Here is a 19,238-nt window from a genome sequence, read left to right as displayed (position 1 = left end):
CACAGCCTGGATTGTTACCTCTGTCATAATACCTACGAGTGTACAACACCGGCTGGCACGGGGCACTCCAGCAGGTTCCCTTGCAGTGGCTACTCATGCTAACGTACGGGCTGCTCAAGCCCTTCATACGACACCTGGTAGGGCAGACATGGACTGTTCATGACTTCTAATTCCTTAAAGTCAATGTCTTCTGCGAGGCTCCCAATACACCTGGGTCTTTGGCAGGGAAAAGAAGTGAAGTATTCTCCAACCAGAACCCACATTGTATTGGGGAGAAGATTCATTCCCTTCAAAGGGTTCATGTCAAATACATGACAATCAATGCAGAGTTCAAACAAACTGCAGGGATAGAGAGCAGGCTGGGTAAGATATTTTCCTCATTTGGAGCAGAAAAAGAACTCTTTGTCTTCTGAAGAAGTTTATTTATGGAAAGGTCTGGAGAAGAAAGGGAGGAGAACAGAAGCACCTCAAGTTTGGGAAGAAAATTACTCTAGATGTGACCTACTTTTCTATGCTAGGAAATGCTGTTTATTACTTATCTGTTGCTCTCACTTTTTAGTATGCATAATAGATACTTCGCTAATTTTGAACAAAGCCCCTCTTGAAAAAGAATCGATTTGTATGTGGATAGAGCTTTTCAGAACTGAAGGTGTCAGGTGTTTCCATTGTCTTTTTAAATATCTCAAGGTCATGGGGATATGATGAATAAGCAAGACTGAACTGCATTTTATTGTTCGTGGGAGTTCACAGTGTGCACAGCAATTTTCTCCATTGGGGCTGGACTATTGTGTTGTATAACAGTGAATTAAAGATAGCCCACAGAATGAACGCAAGATGCATCTTGCCTGTATTGTCAGGATTTTATAATAACCAGCCTGCTGAAAATCGCATAATTGCTCTGTTCTGGGGACTCATTTTTCTGTTTTCCCGTCTTTCTGATTATTTTAGGGAGGGTTTGATTTGTATTTTCTTAGTTAGGAGTATGTTTGCCTGGAAGAGAGACAGAGGAAAACCCTGATTTATAACTTTACAACAAGACTCGGTAACCTGCTTGGCCTGCACACGCAACACAGGATGACTGCAGATAGTCTCTCAAGCATCACTTCTGCATTGGTCACTCTGGTCTGTGCTACCAGGCTCGTTTCTGTGGTCCTAGGGCTCTCCTGATACAACCACACCATCAGCCACATTGGTGTGCACTGTTTCACCCCTGTTCCTTTGTTGTCTCCACATGTTATTTCATTTGCGCAGTCCAGCCTGCGAACGCAGAGGCCAGGCACAGAGCAGAGGAGAGTTGGGGTGGGGGGAGGAAGGGATCCAGAGAAGGCATCTCTTGCATGGCAGAACATTGCCCTCCTTCCCTCACACCCACCCCAGGAGCACAGAGCAGAGGGCTGAGGCTGGCAGCGTCTCCCTCGTCTGTCTTTTGTTACTGCCTTGCGTCTTTCCAGTCAGTGCCACGGTGACGAGAAGGAAGAACTTGGATGATTTTGTGCTGTGAGGGTAACCAGGAAGAGCTCCAGCACCCTGCCACCCACACATCTCCTCCAGGTTTTGGAGTGTAGTCTCCCACCCCAAACCATCCTCTGAGCAGCCCTTCTGGGACGTGCTGTATTCAGGTAGAAGTCGGCCTCAGACAGAGTTGCAAACTTTGACCGTGGGGTGCAGGAGGCTGGGGTAAGCGTCCCTCACGAAGCCCTTTGGGAGCAGATATCAGGACAGCTAACGCAGTAGGGCGTCCCAGGGAGAAGGGCATTGCAGTTCAGACCTGCAGGCAGGAGGAAAATGGGCAGAGGGTCTGCCAGCTCTAGCCTGGGGAGGCCATGGAGTGTGGTGAGGATGTGGAATATGCCAGGAGGCAGACCAGTACGCTGACCCTGCGGACGCTGAGCCCTCAGCCCACAACAAAATGCCACCTTACCCTCACCTCAGGAACCTCTGAATTGTAGGAGATAGCTGGGGACTGTCATGGACATTTGGAACAAAACTAGCCACGGTGGATTTTTTCATGTCTTCGTTTTAAAAACTGATTTGACTTGTGCAGTAAAAAGATACTTTAAAAGGATCTTTAAAAGTGCCAAGAAGGAACACAAATCTCAGCTGGAAGAAGAATGAAGCACTGGTACAAAGCAAGGAACCCAGATAATAAATGGGTCCAAAGGAATCAGCCTTGAATGACTGCATAGCACTTCTTGGGTGGAAAACTGGTGACTGGCTTATTGTTATAACAGTCCATATTTCTCGTGGGAAGTAACCATGCAGAGTAGTAACACTAATGTAAATAGAAGTTCTCTCCAGAAATTATTTCTGAGAATGCCAACAGTGTTAAAATAGTTGCTTGCTCTCTCCAAATAGACACCACTGAACTTGCAAATTGATGTAATTCCAGCAATGAGCCTGTAACTTTCCTCTGCAGTCACGTCGTTGATTTACCAGGTAAGAAACAAATATTCAGGTCTAACTCAGTAAGGCAAATAGGGTTGGATTTTGCTTTCCAAAAGATGAGATGTCATGGCCAGGCATTCCCGCTACCAGGGAAGATTTGGGAGGATAGGAGAAAGGAGGAAGAAAGATAGGTTTGGGCAGAGAATCCAGCTTGCTGCTACTAGAAGATGTTGGGGAGAATACCACAAAGTCCACGTATGTTTTTAAAACTTTTCTTTCTTCTTTTAATCCTTGCATAACCTTTACTTTTACTGTAAGCAAATGACATTTAAGCTTTCTGAGTGGAGAATCCTTTACAATAAGGATTTTTGTTTCCCTTTTTGTTTGTGTGTACTTCCCCAAATTTGTATCTCACTAACTCAAAAGCCAAAGCATCATTACAGTACAACTTGCAACTTAGTTTGTATCCTTAAGAATGAATTAATTTTGCAGAAGGCCTTTCAGATTCTGACTCCTCTTTGGGTACTTTCATTAAGACGTAGTTGTTTTAAAATGTGCCACAGTTTTCGAACAGTATTCACCAGCCTATCTCAAAAGTAGAAAGAATTACATCACTGATTAGCACTGTTGCTAGTTAGTGCTTTCCTTGTGTTTCCCACAAGAGTCATGATTTCCATCTCTACCTTCTTTTCCAGTGTACCCCAGGGCTGAACAGTGACTTTTTTGCTCGATGGCCCTGCAGAGTGACCCCATGGAGCTGTCAGGAGCCAGCCTGAAAAGCCACTGACCCTTCCCCAGGCACTGAGAACTGGCTATTTCCAGGTGGCTCATGAATGAGGGAGAGTAAAGGTGAGCACCAGTGGCCATCACTTTCTGGGTCAGATCTGCTGAGATCAGAGTCTGGGATCGACTTTCAGCACAGAAAATTTCCCAAGTGTTTCATGAAAGCTGACAATTAATACAGCTAAACTGTTCTTTGCAGGGGTTGTGATGTGGCTCAGGACAAACTGACCTGTAAATAAACCATACCTACATATTCCTTTTCATATGACTTTTTAGGCTTTTGGTTTGAATAAGCTTTCCTCCACTTTATACCAACAATTTTGTGATGAAGTATTGCATCTGAATTATTTCATTTCACACCTGGCTTCCTCTTTATATTAATGGTATTTTATGCATTTAAATTTCAGGAGAAGCTAAACAGAAAGCAGTGTAGCAAAGCAAATCTCACAGACTCGTTTATCAGTGTCACTTAAGGTGATGCTGTCTCTCCTGAGTCAGTCAGAAAGCTGCCCATTGATTTATGACCGCCTGCTGTTGGGATGAAGCTTTCCTCAAGTTGCGGGGTCTAAGGCCTGAAGAGACTTTCCAATCACCTGCTCTGACTATCCACATGCTTCAGGCTGTCACATGTTCCCTTGGGACCCTGAGCCTTTTTTGGCTAGAAGGAAAACTCCCAGAAGTGGATCCAATGGGAGAAGGGACCCCACCTTCACTGCAAGCTGCAGCCCGTAGCCATTGATTCTAGCTGTGTGTCTGTTGGACCAGGATCTCTCCATACCCGCTGTTTCTTTCATCCTGCGCAACTGAAAAATAGCAGTCGGGTAGCTGGTAACCCCCTGACAAGTTGAGGAAAAGGCTCATTATTAAATGACTCTTATTCAATGATTAAAGGCTCATAGGCAGTCTGTGTGTAGTTTTCCAGTATTATGCTGGGCAGGCTTGTGTGCACATGCAGTGCAGAGCGATGGCTCAGGTGGGACCTCCTACCTGCAAAGTGGGACCTTACAGGGCTGTATCCTGGGTTAGTAGTACCAGGCGGCATCTTGAAAGAGTCCCAAGCTTGACATCAGGATTAAGGTTTCATTTGTGTGTTAGTAATGTGACTGACTTCAGTATCTTTCTATTCAGCTGAGAATAATTTATTTTTGCAGTCAAATAACTCATGATGACTTTTGCTGAAGATTAAATGGGCAAGGGAAGATATACTGAAGGTATGTGAGGCTAGAATTCACCCAGTGACCAGTCTGGAGTAAATGGGGGAGGGAACCTTGAGAAGGGGAAACAGAAGTGCTTGCAGGGATTAAGACTATCAGGCTTTGGAGTTTTTAGTCTAGGAGATGGCTGATCTCTCCTTGATGACTGTATTTTCTGGGGTTAAGAAGCAGCCCTCTAGTACACTGCAAACAGTGACTGGAACAAGAGAGGGGTGGGATGCATTTTCCAATTTGCTGTTCTTATCTATGAGAGGAGAGCTGGGGCTGGAGCTCTTGCAGTGTTATGGTGTTGACAGATGTCTGCAACAAGCCAACAACACGGCTTTGCTCTGTTTGTTGGACTCAGCTCTGTCGTGCTTGCTAACAAAGCTTTTGTAGGATGTGTGTAGGCAGTGTTAATCTCTTCTGCTCAGAGTCGGGCAAAGCAAAACTATTTCCTTTCAAGGTCATTTGTAGGATGCTGCTGAGTTTCCAGGCTTGATGGTAACTAAGATTTGTTCAAAGAAAAGCTCTAGTTAACTTCATCCAGCCTTTTCTGGCTTCCAATAGGCTTTGGTAGAAAAGAGAGAACCAGAAAATAATGTTGTCAAAGATACCTCTGCTCTTAGTTATGCTGGGAACAAGAGACTGACTTTTCTGGGAAGGCAGCTGCCCGGGTTAGTAAAATCAAGAAAGCTTTTCTGAGATTTAAGTTTCTCTCCTCACCAAAGGTCACTTCTACACAGTTATTCACTTAGAGATATCAATTAGCCAAAATAGAGGTGGATTTGAGCCAGATGGTAAGAACTAACCCCTGCTCATGTGGTTTATTGACTGTAGTAGAGAGCCTGTTGATTTACAGGAGTGTAGTTACAAGGAGATCCAGGCCTTAATGAGGTGCTTTAAAGCCAGGAGTTATTTATGAGGGTCTCATAAGTTGAGAGTGAGAGTGCAGCCTCCAGGTAACTAAGAATCGGTGAACAGTTGAAATAAGCTCTGGAATCAGTGGCTTATGCTGGGTTCATCTGGTTCCACAGGCTTCAGGAGGACTGGGACCAGTTGGTCCCAGACTGTGTTTTGCTGGAGACAAGCCCGTCTGGAGGGCCAAGGAAGCCTTAGCACCTGCCCCCCCCCCCCTTTTTCTTGTTTTGCTGATATTTTGACAATCAAGTTAGTACCAACAGACAGCTTTGCCTGCCCTGGCTTTGAGGGGAATGGAAGGATGCTTTCAGAGTCAAAATCCTGGAGGGAAGGGTGCTGTCACTGTTCACCTGGGCTGGTAAACTTTTCAAGGCTGAAATTAGACTAGGCATCTGGATGTGGGGATATTTATTAAAAATAGAAATCAGCAAAGAAAACTATATGTATGATTTCCAAGCAGACCTTATCAGTCCAGCAGCGTTATTCATGTTTGCTTCTGTTCTGTTGCCTTACAGTGAAGAAAATGGGGTGTTGTACGCTTCCAGTGTAAGACACAGTCACTGCTCCTAATAATTTACCATTTGGACAAGTGATTTTTCAAATACTCCCTATTTCTGGAATGCTAAAGCTCTCCCAGAAGAGACCCAGACCACTTAGGAGTATTTGGATCCATGTAGACCCTATGCATGTGCTTTATTAGTTACTACCTGCAGTCCCTCAGAAGTCCATGAATCCTTGAGCTGGGGTTGAAAACTACTGCCCCAGATAGAGATGGAGAAGCCATTTGCTTGTGTAACCCAGCTGGGGAGTGGTGAAGCTGCTGGAATGATATTGTCTATTAAGAAAACTGGACCTTGTGCAATTTGTCAAATGGTTACTTTCTGTTATGAGGGTTTCTAAATAAGCTTGCTTCATAGGTCAGAATTTTGTGCTGAACTGTCATATGTGCTTATTTTTGCTCATTTATGTGAGATTAAATTATTTCTTGTCTCTCTTCTGCCATGTCATGCATGGGCACTGTAAACAGTACTAACGAGGCTCTCTGTTATCATGTAGTACATATGGTTAATCTCCACCAAGTAAAATTAAGATAGGAGTAATTTAATTTTTAACCTTCTGAATGTTTTGAAACAGTGTAGGTGATTTAATTAAAAATGAGATATGGATGAGCTGGGACACCTACATTTGCTTTCATGGTATATTCAAATTTGGAAATGGGCTGTACATGTCCCTTTTTGGTAGGGCTACTGAATGGCTGCAGGAATATGAGGAACCAGACAGCAGAGGCTGAGACTGACACTTCTGAGTGCTACGTTGCATCTGCAAGCTGGAAAAGCACTCACATTGCATATTGAAATGGCAGGGAGTACTTGGAGCAGTGCTCTTACCTATATTGACAGGCTTGCTTTTAACTGTGAGGGTGTGATTGTTGAGTAAGGTTTGGTATCCACAAAAAGCCTTCTCTGCACAGAGGTGATGGTCTCCCTGTGGTATCAGATGAACTTTCCTAAGGATCTTGCTCCTGGACTTAGGTGCCTATGGGTCAGTCTCAGGCCAAGTTTGATGGAAGGCTGGACTTGTTCTTGCATTGAATCCTCTCCTGGAACTTGCACCTCCTGTCCAGCCCCTGCTGAAAAGGAAAGGGTTGCTCCAATCTTGCTCCACAAACCATGAAACCTTCCCATGCTTGGAAGCGGGGAAGCCTGTGATTAATGGCAAATAGCAGATGTAGTGGATGCTTGGCATCTTACTGTTTTTACTTCTCCAGAAACCCATCTCAAGCCTTTCTGATGAATTTTGTTCAATCTGCAGGAGGCCTACAGAGCCTGAGGAACTGCAGTGCATTGCTTCATAAGGCCAGTAAGAAGATCTTTTTTTTTCTTACTTTGTTTCATAATGATTGATTGACCAAATTCAGGTTTGCTAGAGAAAGTTTTTTTCTTCTTGCTTTGGATCCTAAATTTACTCCTACGGTGCTTTAGAAATACATTATATGGAGGAAAATCAATGGAAATACCTTAGCAACAGGTTAATAATAAAGAAATAGGCCACTATTATATTTTTTTCCAATCTTCCTGTGGAATGAGTGTCATATTTCCTGAAAACTAAATATAGCCATGTGCATTGAATGCTAATGGAGAGATTCCTCTAAGTAAAAATGTTACAGACAGATCTTCAGAAAGTCTGTAAGGGTTCAGTAAGGATCTTAAAGATAAGTTCTTGATCACATCTAAAATATTGCAGATGAGTTAAGGAAAGTCGTCAGAAGTAATCTGTGTATCTTGTATTTCTGTGAATATTTTAAAAGGTAAGGAGTCAGAAATGTTTAAATGGAAAGTGTCCTCCTTGGGATAGTGTAGAATATCCCACTCAAGATAGAATTTATGACTTAAATATCCCCGTCTTTCCCCCAAATGCTCTTATCAGGAGCTTGCTTTGATTATCCGTGCTTGCTGGGTTTGCAGGAATGACCGAGATATTACTATCTCTTGAGATAGGAAACCCAGTTCTTCTCTACAATGCTATTGTTCTTCCTCTCTGCCCTCTTAATGAGCACTATTCAGCTAAATACAGCAGCAGTGGTGCCTAACCTGAGGGGTTTAACAACCAGACCATGAGCTAATGTTGCAAAAGAGCAATCCTACCCTAAGTTACCTTAGCTGATTTGTGTGGAGGAGGCATTGGGGCCGAAGGGGGTAAGCCTGGGGAAGTACCTGGCTCAGGATAAATTACAAAGAGAGGTGGTTTGAGTTGTCCACCCTCCAACAGGGAGTGGGAGTCTGTGATAAGCTCCTATGAGAGGGAACTTCTTCTCCTACATGACTTGTAGGGGGACAGGGTCTGCTCTGTTATCTCAACGGGTAGGTGAAGACCCAGTCAAGCCCAGCAGCTCTTCCCCTGCCAGGCGCTGCACGGAGGTGATTCAGCCCAGCCTGGCAGGGCAAGCTAGAGAGGGAGAGAAATTTCCCTCTGTGTGTGACTGCAGGCTTGTTTCAGCCCTGCTGGGCTTGCTTGTTCCTCCGCGGCGAGCATCCAGCTCTATCTGTGCCACAGCCAGTGCCCCGGCTGTACAGCACCTCTGCAGACAGCTTCTCCAACATGAGCCAGTTTTCCAGTTATGCAAAGGAGGAACTGCCCAGACTATTCAGACTGGGCTCTATGAACTTGTAGTAGCCTAATCCAGTGACAACCTGCGAGGAAGGGATGTAAGCAGACCCTGCTGCTCAGACAGCTTCTGGCATTTTTGGAAGTTGCCGAGCACACCTTTGAAAACAAAGCCTAGGGAGGAAGGCATGAGCTCTTGGTAGGCTTCAGCGAGCTTGTTAGCTGCATCGTGAATATCTCTGGTTCAGGCACAGAACAAGGACACTGAGTGAAGGCAATTCTGCCACAGCTTTAAATATAGCAGCACAAAGCCTGACACTGAAGTGTTGTAGGCTTTGCCTTATTTTGCACCCTCAGACGTGCAGTATAATTTGTAGTAAATCTGAACTGCTAAATTTACATGTAGTTGACTAGAAGCAAGCTGAAAGCTCTTTCTTAAGCCTAATCATACTTTAGAGACAGTGCTATCAACATCATACTCCAATATGCATGCTAGGTTTGTTACGTTGTGCTAGTGAGAAAACTCAGATTCCCTAATGCTTTCAGTTAGCAAGTAGCTAAGCTTGTTGTATATCATCCAGCCAGGCCTGATTAAAATGGCTTTTCTCTGCTTGTCCCCAGAAGGGCATAAATAAAAGTAAATCCAGACACGTTCCTTGCTTTGGGACATGTCCTTGCAAAGATGTAGATTTATTTTTTTTTTACCCCTAAGCTCTGCTGATTGAATTCTTCAGTCTCAACACTTTTTTCAGGGGGTGGGGGAGCAGCGGGTAAACAATTGGTCCTGTTGTATTGGCAGCACAGAGCTTGCCCCTTGGCCATGCTTGGGTTTCACCGGGAGCTGCAGGATTTTCTGCCAGCAGGAATAGGGCCAGCCTTTCCCCCTGACATCTAGGAGGTGGAATGATGTAGTGCTTTTGGAAGGACAGGCCAGTGGCTGGGCTTTGGGGGACCTAGGAACCTGCAAATTACTGAGGGATGATCCACCAAAGGCTGTGGCTGACCAGCTGCTTCTCCAGGCAGGAAAGCCAAGAATCAGCATATCCCACAGCCCTTTTTGTTGTTGTTGTTGTTGTTGTTGTTGTGGTCATTTTTGGTTTTTTTTTTCTCCCATGACTGAAATTCACCTGGTGCGCAGGTGTTTGTTGGCAGAGGTACACAGAACTGCCCAGTAGACAGGAATGGCCAAGGTGCAGAGCATCCACAGGCTGTGTGGATCAAGGCAAAGCCTTGGCTCCATACTGCCCAGGATCTCAATGCCCCAGGGACACTCTCAGTGAGCAGACCTGTTCCTCAGTCCCTTGTTCAATGGCTGTTTAAAATATCACTTTCCATTGGACTGGAGAGAGGTATCAGCTGCTCCTGAATCTTCAGGAGATGTCCTAATATATGCCTCACAGTGTTATCAATTAATATGTATAATATGATTGAAATAACCAGGGAACTGCTGAAGTCCTGTGTACAGCCCCCATCAGTTAATATTTAAAATAGGGAAACAATAATTGGACATGATTTAGGGTTTAGGAATAAACTATTAGACAATGGGGCTTTGTAGATAGGTAGAATGTTTATGTCAGAAAAGATAATGGATTGTGGTCTGATTGACAAACCTCAAAGAACCACTTGGAACTGCCAAGACAGAGTAAGTAGATAAAAGGTGATTCCTACAGGGGGAGATCACGACCACCGACTCATTGACCACCTACTCAAATGATACCACCTACTCAAAAGAAGACAATGAAAGACGGAGATAGTGCACTCATTTACATGAGAGGCGAAGAAGAAAGAATCAATCATTTAGGGAAATAATAATGAATATGTATTACTTAAGTCTATAAATGTGGGAATTTTTGAGACAAGGGTGTGCCGTCTTGAGACAGGCACCCATTCATGCACATCAATGAAATTAATTTGAAAATACCTCAACTCTGTGTGTTATTGGCTTGCACACCACGTAAACAAACCCCATTTGTAGGGCAAGAGTACCAGTGAGGAGCTAGGGTAGTGCAGGATAGTCCATGAGCTGCAGGTTGGAGTGAATGCTAACAGGATCCCCTTGGCTCAGCTGTAGCAAGGTAAATCCTTTCTACCCTTCCCAGAGCAAACCTTCTCAGCCTGGGGGTGCAGAGGAGAAGCACCACCTCGTCCCCCTCCAAAGACCACCTCCTGCTCCTCTGGTCAATAAGCCAGCCTCTGCAAGGCTCTCCTCCTGCAAGGACCAGTGCAAGCACAGCAAGGGCAACTGCAGGCAAGGCAGGGAAGCGGTGCATGGGGAGTGGGGAGCTTTCTAGCAGCTCAGTTAGACTAATGAGCTAGTCCTGTTAGCTCGCTCTTCAGAAAGCTCCCATTGGCAAGATTAGCTCATGAGGGAAAGCGGGACAGCAATTTTAAGCGTCCTAAGAGACTTTTAAAAGCACAAGTCGTGTTTGCACATCCACAACTGCAAATGTTTTGATGAGCTCCAGATTAATTGAAGGATGTTTCAGTCTGATTTGATTTGTTCATTGCCCTGCTGACAAATTATGTATCTCTGTGATATGGGTGGGTGCCTTTATGCACTTGATCCTAATTATTGATAAGTAGGTGTGAGCAGTAATAGCGCCTGGCCTTTACCTCGGGGCGGGGGGGGGGGGGGGGTGGGGGTGGGGGGGGAGGCAAGCGGTTTTAATCATCAGGACTTCATTGGCTGTGAATGGGGGTGAGAATATTGTGTTATTTCAGGGCTGGGAAAGCAGACTTCTTAGGGGATTTAGCCTGTCAAAGGCCTGGGACTAAAAGCAGCCTCCTGTCTATAAGCTTCATTGCCAGCTCATCAGCTGTTATGAAGCCAGGTCATTTTGGGGATCTGGATGAGTGTGGGGCAGAGGTCCTTGTATGATTCTTATCTTAAATGCACTGTGTCAGGTACAGCTGGCATCAGGGCAAACCCAGAATACAAACCCAGGCATTGCAAGTCCCTATGCACCAAACTAGGCATTGTGTGGTGCATCAGCTTCTTCCCTGCGGTCCTGCAGAAAGGATGCTTTTAAAGCACATATGTGCTCTGACATTCCCAGCCTCTGGGTGACCCCTTGGGGGGCTTACAGAGAACAAGGGTTTAGAAAGGTGGCAGAAAACAGATCTGAATGTTTTTGGTGGTAGCAGAGCAGGGGTGCAAGCTAACATGGGCTAGCTCGGTGTCTTTAGTCGGAAGCTAAATTTCACAAATGGTGTTGTGAAACTTGGGAGCAGCCAAGTTCTCTGCTGTGAGGAAGGCTTGTTCCCATCACAGCGCTCTGCTCCTTCTGGTGCTCGCTTCTGTGCAGGTGTTTAGCACGAGCCTGGGAAAGCTGTGGTGGTGTGAGACTTCTGACTGTAAGGCGGTACATAATCTGTGTTGTAATTTAGTTTCTAGTTCTGGCTGTTCCTTTCTCAAATCAGACTGATGGTAAGTAGAGCAGTCACACGTTTGGGTCGTGATTGATTTAGTATGAGCAGGGTTAAAAAAAAAAAAAGGTGCTAATGTTAGGCAGTTGCATATTCTTCATTCAAAACTATCCTTCTAGGCAGTCTTCCAGAATTTAGATAATTTCTTAACAAGAAGTTTGTCACTTCCCAACGTGCTGTGTGAGCCTAGCGTGTATCAGAATACACAATACTCATTCCAGCCCACAGGACACTATGGTGATAAGGAATAGTAAGAATTTAAAAAAAATTTAAAAAAAAATCCTTGATTAAAAAATAACACTTATTGCAAGATCAAGAGTTTAAGTGCCAGAAGAAGATCAGATCTTGCCCTTTGTTGAACTACCTAATTAACCTAATGCTCCAACAATCTTCCAGTTTTTCAAATGTGATGGAAAATGTTTTGCAAACTTGAAGGGTTATGGAAGTGGAAATACTGGGTTTTCCGATCTAATTCTGTAATAGGGACAAATAATGAAGGAGAAGCAGAAACGAATGCTGTGGAATTTGTGCGTAAGAATTAGCCAGGCTTGGCCCCTTTCTCAAAGTTGCTGCAATTGCATGAAATAGTTGAAGATGAAAAATGAGGTTGTCAGCCAGGACCCAAGTGCCCTGTCACATTGTGACAGTTAAAATGGGTAAATAAACTTTTTATTAAATATGAAAGTGCAATTTAACAGAGGACAGGAATACTCTGACAGCTGGACCAGGTTGCTCAAAGCCCCGTCCAATGACATACAAATACACAGCACAGCATACAAAATTCACGGGATAGGTCTGGAGCTTCCCAATGTGCAGAGCAGCAACAGCTGCCAATACAGCTCCTGGTGCTCTGTGGGCCTGTGGACAGGGAGCGTTATCGGCTGCCTTGTTGGTTACAACGAGCCTGGCTGGGGAAGGAGACCAAAGGGAGACAGCAGGAGGTCAGGAGAGTTAGAATTACATAAATCTACTTGAGTTTCCTCGACTTCCCAGTACCTGCAGAGACTGCATCTAGAGATGGAGCCAAAGCCTGTCCTAGCTTTCACACCCAGGCACGTATTCTCTCTTTGTCTGGGGGTAAAATAGGAGTTATCATTCTCCAGTAATGGCTAAAAGCCTAATTATGCCTAGTGTGGCTGAGGAGAGCATTGCCTCAGTTAAAGCTATGGCACAAGGGCCTCTGGCCTTCCAGTTGCCTCTGCAAGGAAGGGAGAGATGCTCCGGCAATTTAGGGACAATTTTTGGAACTGCATTTTCAGTGGAAATCCTAAAACTCCCTGAAATCCTTTCTACTTTGGGAGAACAGCAAAAAAAAAAAAAAAGTCTTCTTTATGAAAACCTGCAATTCATCATCTCTGCTAGCTAGAAATGCTTCTAATAAGGATTATGAGGGAAAACTGGACAGTGACAATTTGGGGACAATGAACAGAGGCTGATCCACTTCCATATTCCTTCTGTCTGCTGCTGTGTGGAAGGATTTAAACCCAGGGTGCAAGATCACCACATTAGCTATGAATGTGTGTCTATTGTGGAGTGTATGTCTTCTCAACAGGCAACCCAAGCTAGACTGGGGTGTTTGGTAACCTCTCTACTGCTGCATCTTTGTTTTTTCCTTTTTTAAATATGCCTCGGGAAGCTAGGTATGATGCAGCAGTTCTTGTTTTCATGTCATGACTGCATAGCTGTCATTTTGAGTCTGTTTGGCAGGGTGACAAGATTGATAGCAAGGAGAAGTATGAGTGGGTACTTCACCACTCTCCCAACCTGAAGAAATTTACTGATTGTGCTGTGATTTACACACTGAGTGAAGGACTGCTGAGTGAGGTGCTCAGGGCTACCCGTGCCAGTACGTTGCTAGAAGCCTTGTGCTTTCCAGCAGTGGTCCAGAGGGGCTACGAGGATTAATGGGTTAGTGCTAATTAGCACAGCTCCCCAGGTTTAGCAGTACTATGTTTGAGACTGGTTTCCTAAAGAAATAAGGCTTACATGATCACTATGTCTGTCTGGTCTTTCTTCCACTCCCAATAATTCCTGACCCTAGTTGACAAACTTGATCGATCTGATGAATGAGCAGAGTTCCCAGAGTTAATGAATTTCCTGAATACTGGGAAAATTACTGGCCAAAGAAAGAGTCCTGACTGACTCAGAAGTTTAGTGCTGTGTTAGGTCAGCTGGCAGCTGGCTCAGATCGGCATCAAGGTGAGCTGCAGGCTGTGCCCTCTCCTACTGAAAGAGGAGATCAGCAACAACTGTCGTGTGAGACAGAGAAGCTGGGAGTATTGCAGTGGAGAAAAGTAGAAAAGAAAAAGGATGCAAATGTGCTGGAATTAATTCCACTGATTGGCAAATTGGCTTGTTAGGGAACTAGAAAAAGAAGAATTCCCTATAAAAGTTTGTACCTTTCCCGTTGCTGCATTGTCCAAATACCTTCTAGTCCTATGTGAAGTTGCACAGCTAGCCTCTATCTTGTGTGACTTGTTCTTTCTTCAGATATGTCCTTTCCACCTGCTGTCTCAGGCTAGCCTGCTGCCTGTGCATGAGCTGAAAAAACCTGATGCCCACATCAGGTGGCCTCGTGGGAGAAAGGTGAAGCCGTGGTGGCAGCAAGGGCAGTCCAGAAACATGGTTGCACAACTTCAACTTGGTGCATTGCTTTGGTGATGGGTGAAGTTTGGCTTGTTCAGGGGCTCTGCGTTGTGCATCCAGCTTGAGTAGAGTTTCTCCTTTGTAACTATCAGTTCACACCAGGACACATGCCCAGTGCTACCAGAGATGATACAAACACAACAGAAACCTGGACCTATAGGAGAGTGAACCCGTGCTATCCTTGCTCTTTCACAGCACATCCAAATTCTGTTAAAATAAACTTGTGCTGAAGGAGCATGCCCTGGGAGAAGGGTCTGAAGAGGTGGTCTGGCAGGGCCTGTCAAAATCGGTGAAGCCCTGCTGGGACAAAGGTGCAGATGTTGTTCTGGATGCGTGAAGGGCTCTGCATCCCCTAAAAAGGGATGCCTGTGAACACCTGCTAGGCACTGTCTATCAGCAGTGAGACAGAGCTTGGATCCGCATGGTTTAAATAGCCACAGGGTCACTACAAGCTCCAGAGAAGACACACTGCAGGCCCCTCTGGGGCAAACACAGCAGCTGCTTGGTGCATGGAGTCTTGGCACAGTCATCTTTGCTGTCCCCATTGAGTATATGGATGTATGTGGCGGAGAAGGATGTTGGGAGGCTGACCAGAGCTGAACTTGGCCTGGTTACCCAACGTAAGGCAGAGCATAGGCAAGAGGGCAGTGGGAATTTACCCAGCTGTAAGTGCTCAGGTACTTGGGACCTCTACCTGGACAGAGCTGGAGGGGACCGTGAAGGCATCGTTAGACTCAGGAGGGTAACCCCTCTTCTGGGGGTCCTTTCCCAGCAAGAGATATCCTATGGGGAATAGACTGGGGGACATATGATAACATGGAAATGTGCCTGGGTGGCCGTATGGGAGGAAAAGTGACACAGCAGCTGGGGAGGGATGTGGCTGGAAATGCAAATTTAGGCACGAGGCATGGTGGTGAATCTGCTTCATCGCTGCTCAAACCCTGGTCACTTCTGCTGCTTTGCTGTCGTGGGATGCAGCAGGAGTTTGCCAGCCTTGGGGCACGATGAAATAGAAGGATGACTCATACCTAAAGCTTGATCAGGTTTTGAATTAAAAATTTAAGTCACAGCTGGACATTTGGATTAAAAAAAAAAAAATCTGTTTCAAAACTATCGGTGAAGGAAGACCTACTAAGAGATACCCCTAGCTACTCTGTGACTATTAATACTGATTGTAACTGTTTGAATCTGTAACTTTCTAATTGTGGCTGGCCCTTGCCTACCATTTTTGGTGTGAGTGAGCTGGCCTGCTGCGGAGGCTGGCTCAGGGGATGATGCAGTTTCATCTTCGGTGCAAGTGCCAATTAGTACTGTATGTGGTTGTCATTCCTGTGCTAACCCCGCTCCTTGTTACACTGTGGTGTCTCATCCAGGGGGGCTCTTTTGTGAGAGTCTGTTGGTCCTGCAAGTCAGGAGATGAGGGAGGGAAAAGACGTTTCTCCCCTACTTTAACAAGACCTGTTCTTAAATGTCCCAGACAGCTTTTAGGAACTTCAATCTTAGCCCCTCATCTCAAAGTATGTAGAGCACATCACCAAAGATTTGGGTTCAGATTTGATGATGTCTTAGGTGTTTCATGAAGAAATATCAAGAGCTGAGTAAGTCCTTCTGATGAAACACTGTTAAAATTTGGTTACTGCATAGGGAGAAAATGCAGAGAAATTACAATACTTCAATTTGGTAGACAAGACTAACATCAAAGCTATGCAAATTCAGATTGGATGCTGAACATGCATCTTCCATACTGAGTAACAGTTGGAGTTAAACCTCCTTCGGCTCTTGATGTCTTTAAATTACAGCTAGGTACCTTCCTTCTGGCAAGTTATTTGTTTTAGCACAGGCACAGTTGGGTGATGGCCTGTGGTTTGTTATAGAAAAGGTCAAAATTGATGATCTCCTTGTCTGTTCTGGAATGAAATCTTATGGATAAATAAGACTTTTTCTTCAAGTTTTGTTTGCAAGGAAAAAATCTTTAGCATTAATTAGCATTAGTCTCTTCCCTTTTAGTATTTTCCTTCTAGTATTTTAATGAAAAATTAATCTCTGCTTTTATGAACAATATTAAAATAAGGCCATTAGCATCTTTTTTGAATAGCCATCTTTTAAAATTAAACCTAAAAAGTACTAAAATCTTCCTTCCGCTTCCTTCAAAAACAAAAAGAGCAAATGAAGAGCTGCAGCCATACTGACCACTGGTTGTATTCAACTGCAAATTTTACTATTCAGCTGTTGTCCTGTTTTGTGCCAAAGGGATTTTTATTGTGTGAGTGTGCATATTGTGGGGCCGCTGTACAACTTAGAGGCACGAAACTTTGTAGCAGGTAACCAGTAAAGCAAACCAACAGAATGCACCTTTCTGCAATGAAAAACAGAGATGGTAAGGTCCAAGGGAATTTCAGTTGTGATGGCTATTGCTGAGGAATATGTATGATATGGGACACACTGGAAATTACTGGAAAATTACCAAAAAGACTCACTTGTGTTGAAGTGTTACTAAGTGTGAACAGGCTCATGTTGAAAACTATATGAAAACCTAGGCCACATGCTGGGTATTGTCAAATCTCGAACTGGTAACCTCTGTTTCATTAGAGCAGGTGAAGATTTCAAAAGAGCTCCAGGATTAGGCAATGAATCCCTCCTGAAAGTAATAGCCAGCGTACCCAGTCAGCTCCGACCTCTGCAAGGGTGACTTGATCCTTTCTCTCAATCAGCTCTACTCAATCTATTATTCCAGCCAGGCAGCTCCTAAGCTTTTTGAAAAAATTCATTACACCCAGTCACAGGTACTAACATACTTACTGACAACATGGGAATGTGTGTACAAGAGCGAGGGATGCTGAGTGGTTGCTTTGTCGCTGTCCTCTGTCGTGGGTACCTTCATCTAACCTCCCACGAGTCTGTAGGGTGCTATCACTCAGGGTATCGCTTCCAGGTCTAGAATAAACCTGGTTTGGAGGGGAAACTGAACTGCCTATCCCCGGGGTCTTGGGCATGCACCATTCTGCAGAAATAGCACTTTCCAAGTGGAGCTGTAGATGAATGCTCTCTGATGATTTGAACAGGTCTGAGTCTTAGGGGGGGGGTTGCAGGGATGAGTGTGACTGCTTGTTTGGGCTCTGTTACCCAGGTGTTCAGTTTGAATCTCAAACTCCAAAGCACGGCTGATTACTCACACTCCCAGCATGGGTGCTTTTGCTTTAGGGGATTAAGTGAAATGTAATTTCTAGAAATTGAGGGGAGGAGGGTGTTAAATGTCTCTCTAAGGCATCAATCACTTGAGTCCTGTTGTTACCAGAGTACATGGGTGTGGTATATTAGTACTGACAGGGGCTCCTAAGATGCTTTTGTGCCCAGCTAATCATCACTCTACGCTTGCTCTTAAGACTATTATTGCACAAGGCCCTAATGCTTAGACTGATTTTTAAACAGAACAGCTGGAAGTGACACACCGGGGACAAATTCCTTAAAATTATTGCTGCAATTATGGTGGAGTTGCTGCTTGTGCACTGAATACATCCCTCTTGCTCTGAATGATTGTGGTATTTGTGCCAGAGCACTGGAGCTGAAGTTGTAATTGCTGCATCCCTTCTCTTTCTTTCTTGGGGTGGGCTGGGAAAGGAGGGCATGCTGGGTTAGGTAGGACAATTATTTTTGTATGCTTCTCAGTCTGGATGATTTGCTAGTGACCCTCGTTAAGCTCAAAGTTGTGTCTCCTGATTGTTCTGCAAAGTTTCTTAGGGTAACTAAATTTACCTTGGTGCATCAAAGCAATGAACTCAAGCTGATTCCTTCAACCAGCCTGCACCTTTGATAGGGAGAATTACATTCAAGCTGCCTTGTGCAGTGTTTAGGAGTGAGGTATTGTTCTCAAAATAGGGATATGGAATTAAATACAAAATCAAAGAGCTGAGCAAGGCTGTTTTTCAAAAGATTGTGCTGTAAGTGGTGCAGGAGGCTTTCTTGTTTCACACAGTGGCAATGCAGCAAGAAGGTTTTTTTGTTATTATGCACAGTGGGTTAGCTTTACTGTTATCCACTGCTTACTAATTCTGTTGGATTATTGTCCTCCCTAGTTCATCTATTGGAGGTGGGATGCTTGGAAAAGAAGCTAACATCTCCCTAAATGTTCATATCCCTATTGCTATCCTGGATGGCACCTCTTACCCTCCAAAACATCATTCACTTTTTGCATGGCATCTGTTGCAAAGGAGGGAGAAATCCCAAGCCCTCTGGCCATCTCTGCTGTTGCAGTGAAGTACCTTGCCATTGTCTGAGCACAACCAATGTTCTGCCCTCTCTTCTGATGTTGTCTCCCATGTACCTCAATTCTTTGCTCTTTGTCTGAGATGCCCTTAGAACTCTGCTTCTTGGTTTCCTTGCCTGCTGCCCTGCAGCTTCCCATTCTGCTCTCTCGTTGCTCTTCTGGTGTCTAGTATGGAGGATATTTCTGTCTTTTCTCTCCCATGTACTTTAACTGCTTCTCTCTTTTACTCTTCCTCTTACACCTCTGTCTGGGCCTCTGTTGATGAAGATCCATCCACCCATACTGTACACCTCTTTCTCTCTAGCAGCCCATCTTCACCTTCAGCCTGTTCTCACCAGCTGTCTCATATGCTTTCAATCTGTTGATCCTTATTCCACACACATCCCCATTCTTTCCCATTTAAAATACACATTAATTCCAACTGGTTCTTGCATGAGGCCCCTCCGCAATCATCTCCAAAGCTACTTCAGTGACTTCCACCAGACTGCTCCAGTGAACGTCTCAGTCACAGCAGC

General features: G+C 44.7%; 1 long non-coding RNA gene across 1 annotated transcript in view; it reads left to right on the top strand.

Moving 5' to 3' along the window:
* The window catches only part of LOC142039873 (uncharacterized), a 33,368-nt gene extending 27,852 nt beyond the window's left edge, over window positions 1-5,516 (top strand). The window contains exons 2-4 of the long non-coding RNA XR_012653081.1: window positions 2,356-2,436; window positions 3,081-3,234; window positions 3,576-5,516. This is a non-coding gene — a long non-coding RNA (uncharacterized LOC142039873). The remainder of the gene's footprint in view (window positions 1-2,355; window positions 2,437-3,080; window positions 3,235-3,575) is intronic.
* The last annotated feature ends 13,722 nt before the right edge of the window (window positions 5,517-19,238 follow it).

This window comes from Buteo buteo, chromosome 15 (assembly GCF_964188355.1).
Source record: "Buteo buteo chromosome 15, bButBut1.hap1.1, whole genome shotgun sequence".
Lineage (NCBI taxonomy): Eukaryota > Metazoa > Chordata > Aves > Accipitriformes > Accipitridae > Buteo > Buteo buteo.
This window is presented reverse-complemented; position numbering and strand designations above follow the sequence as displayed.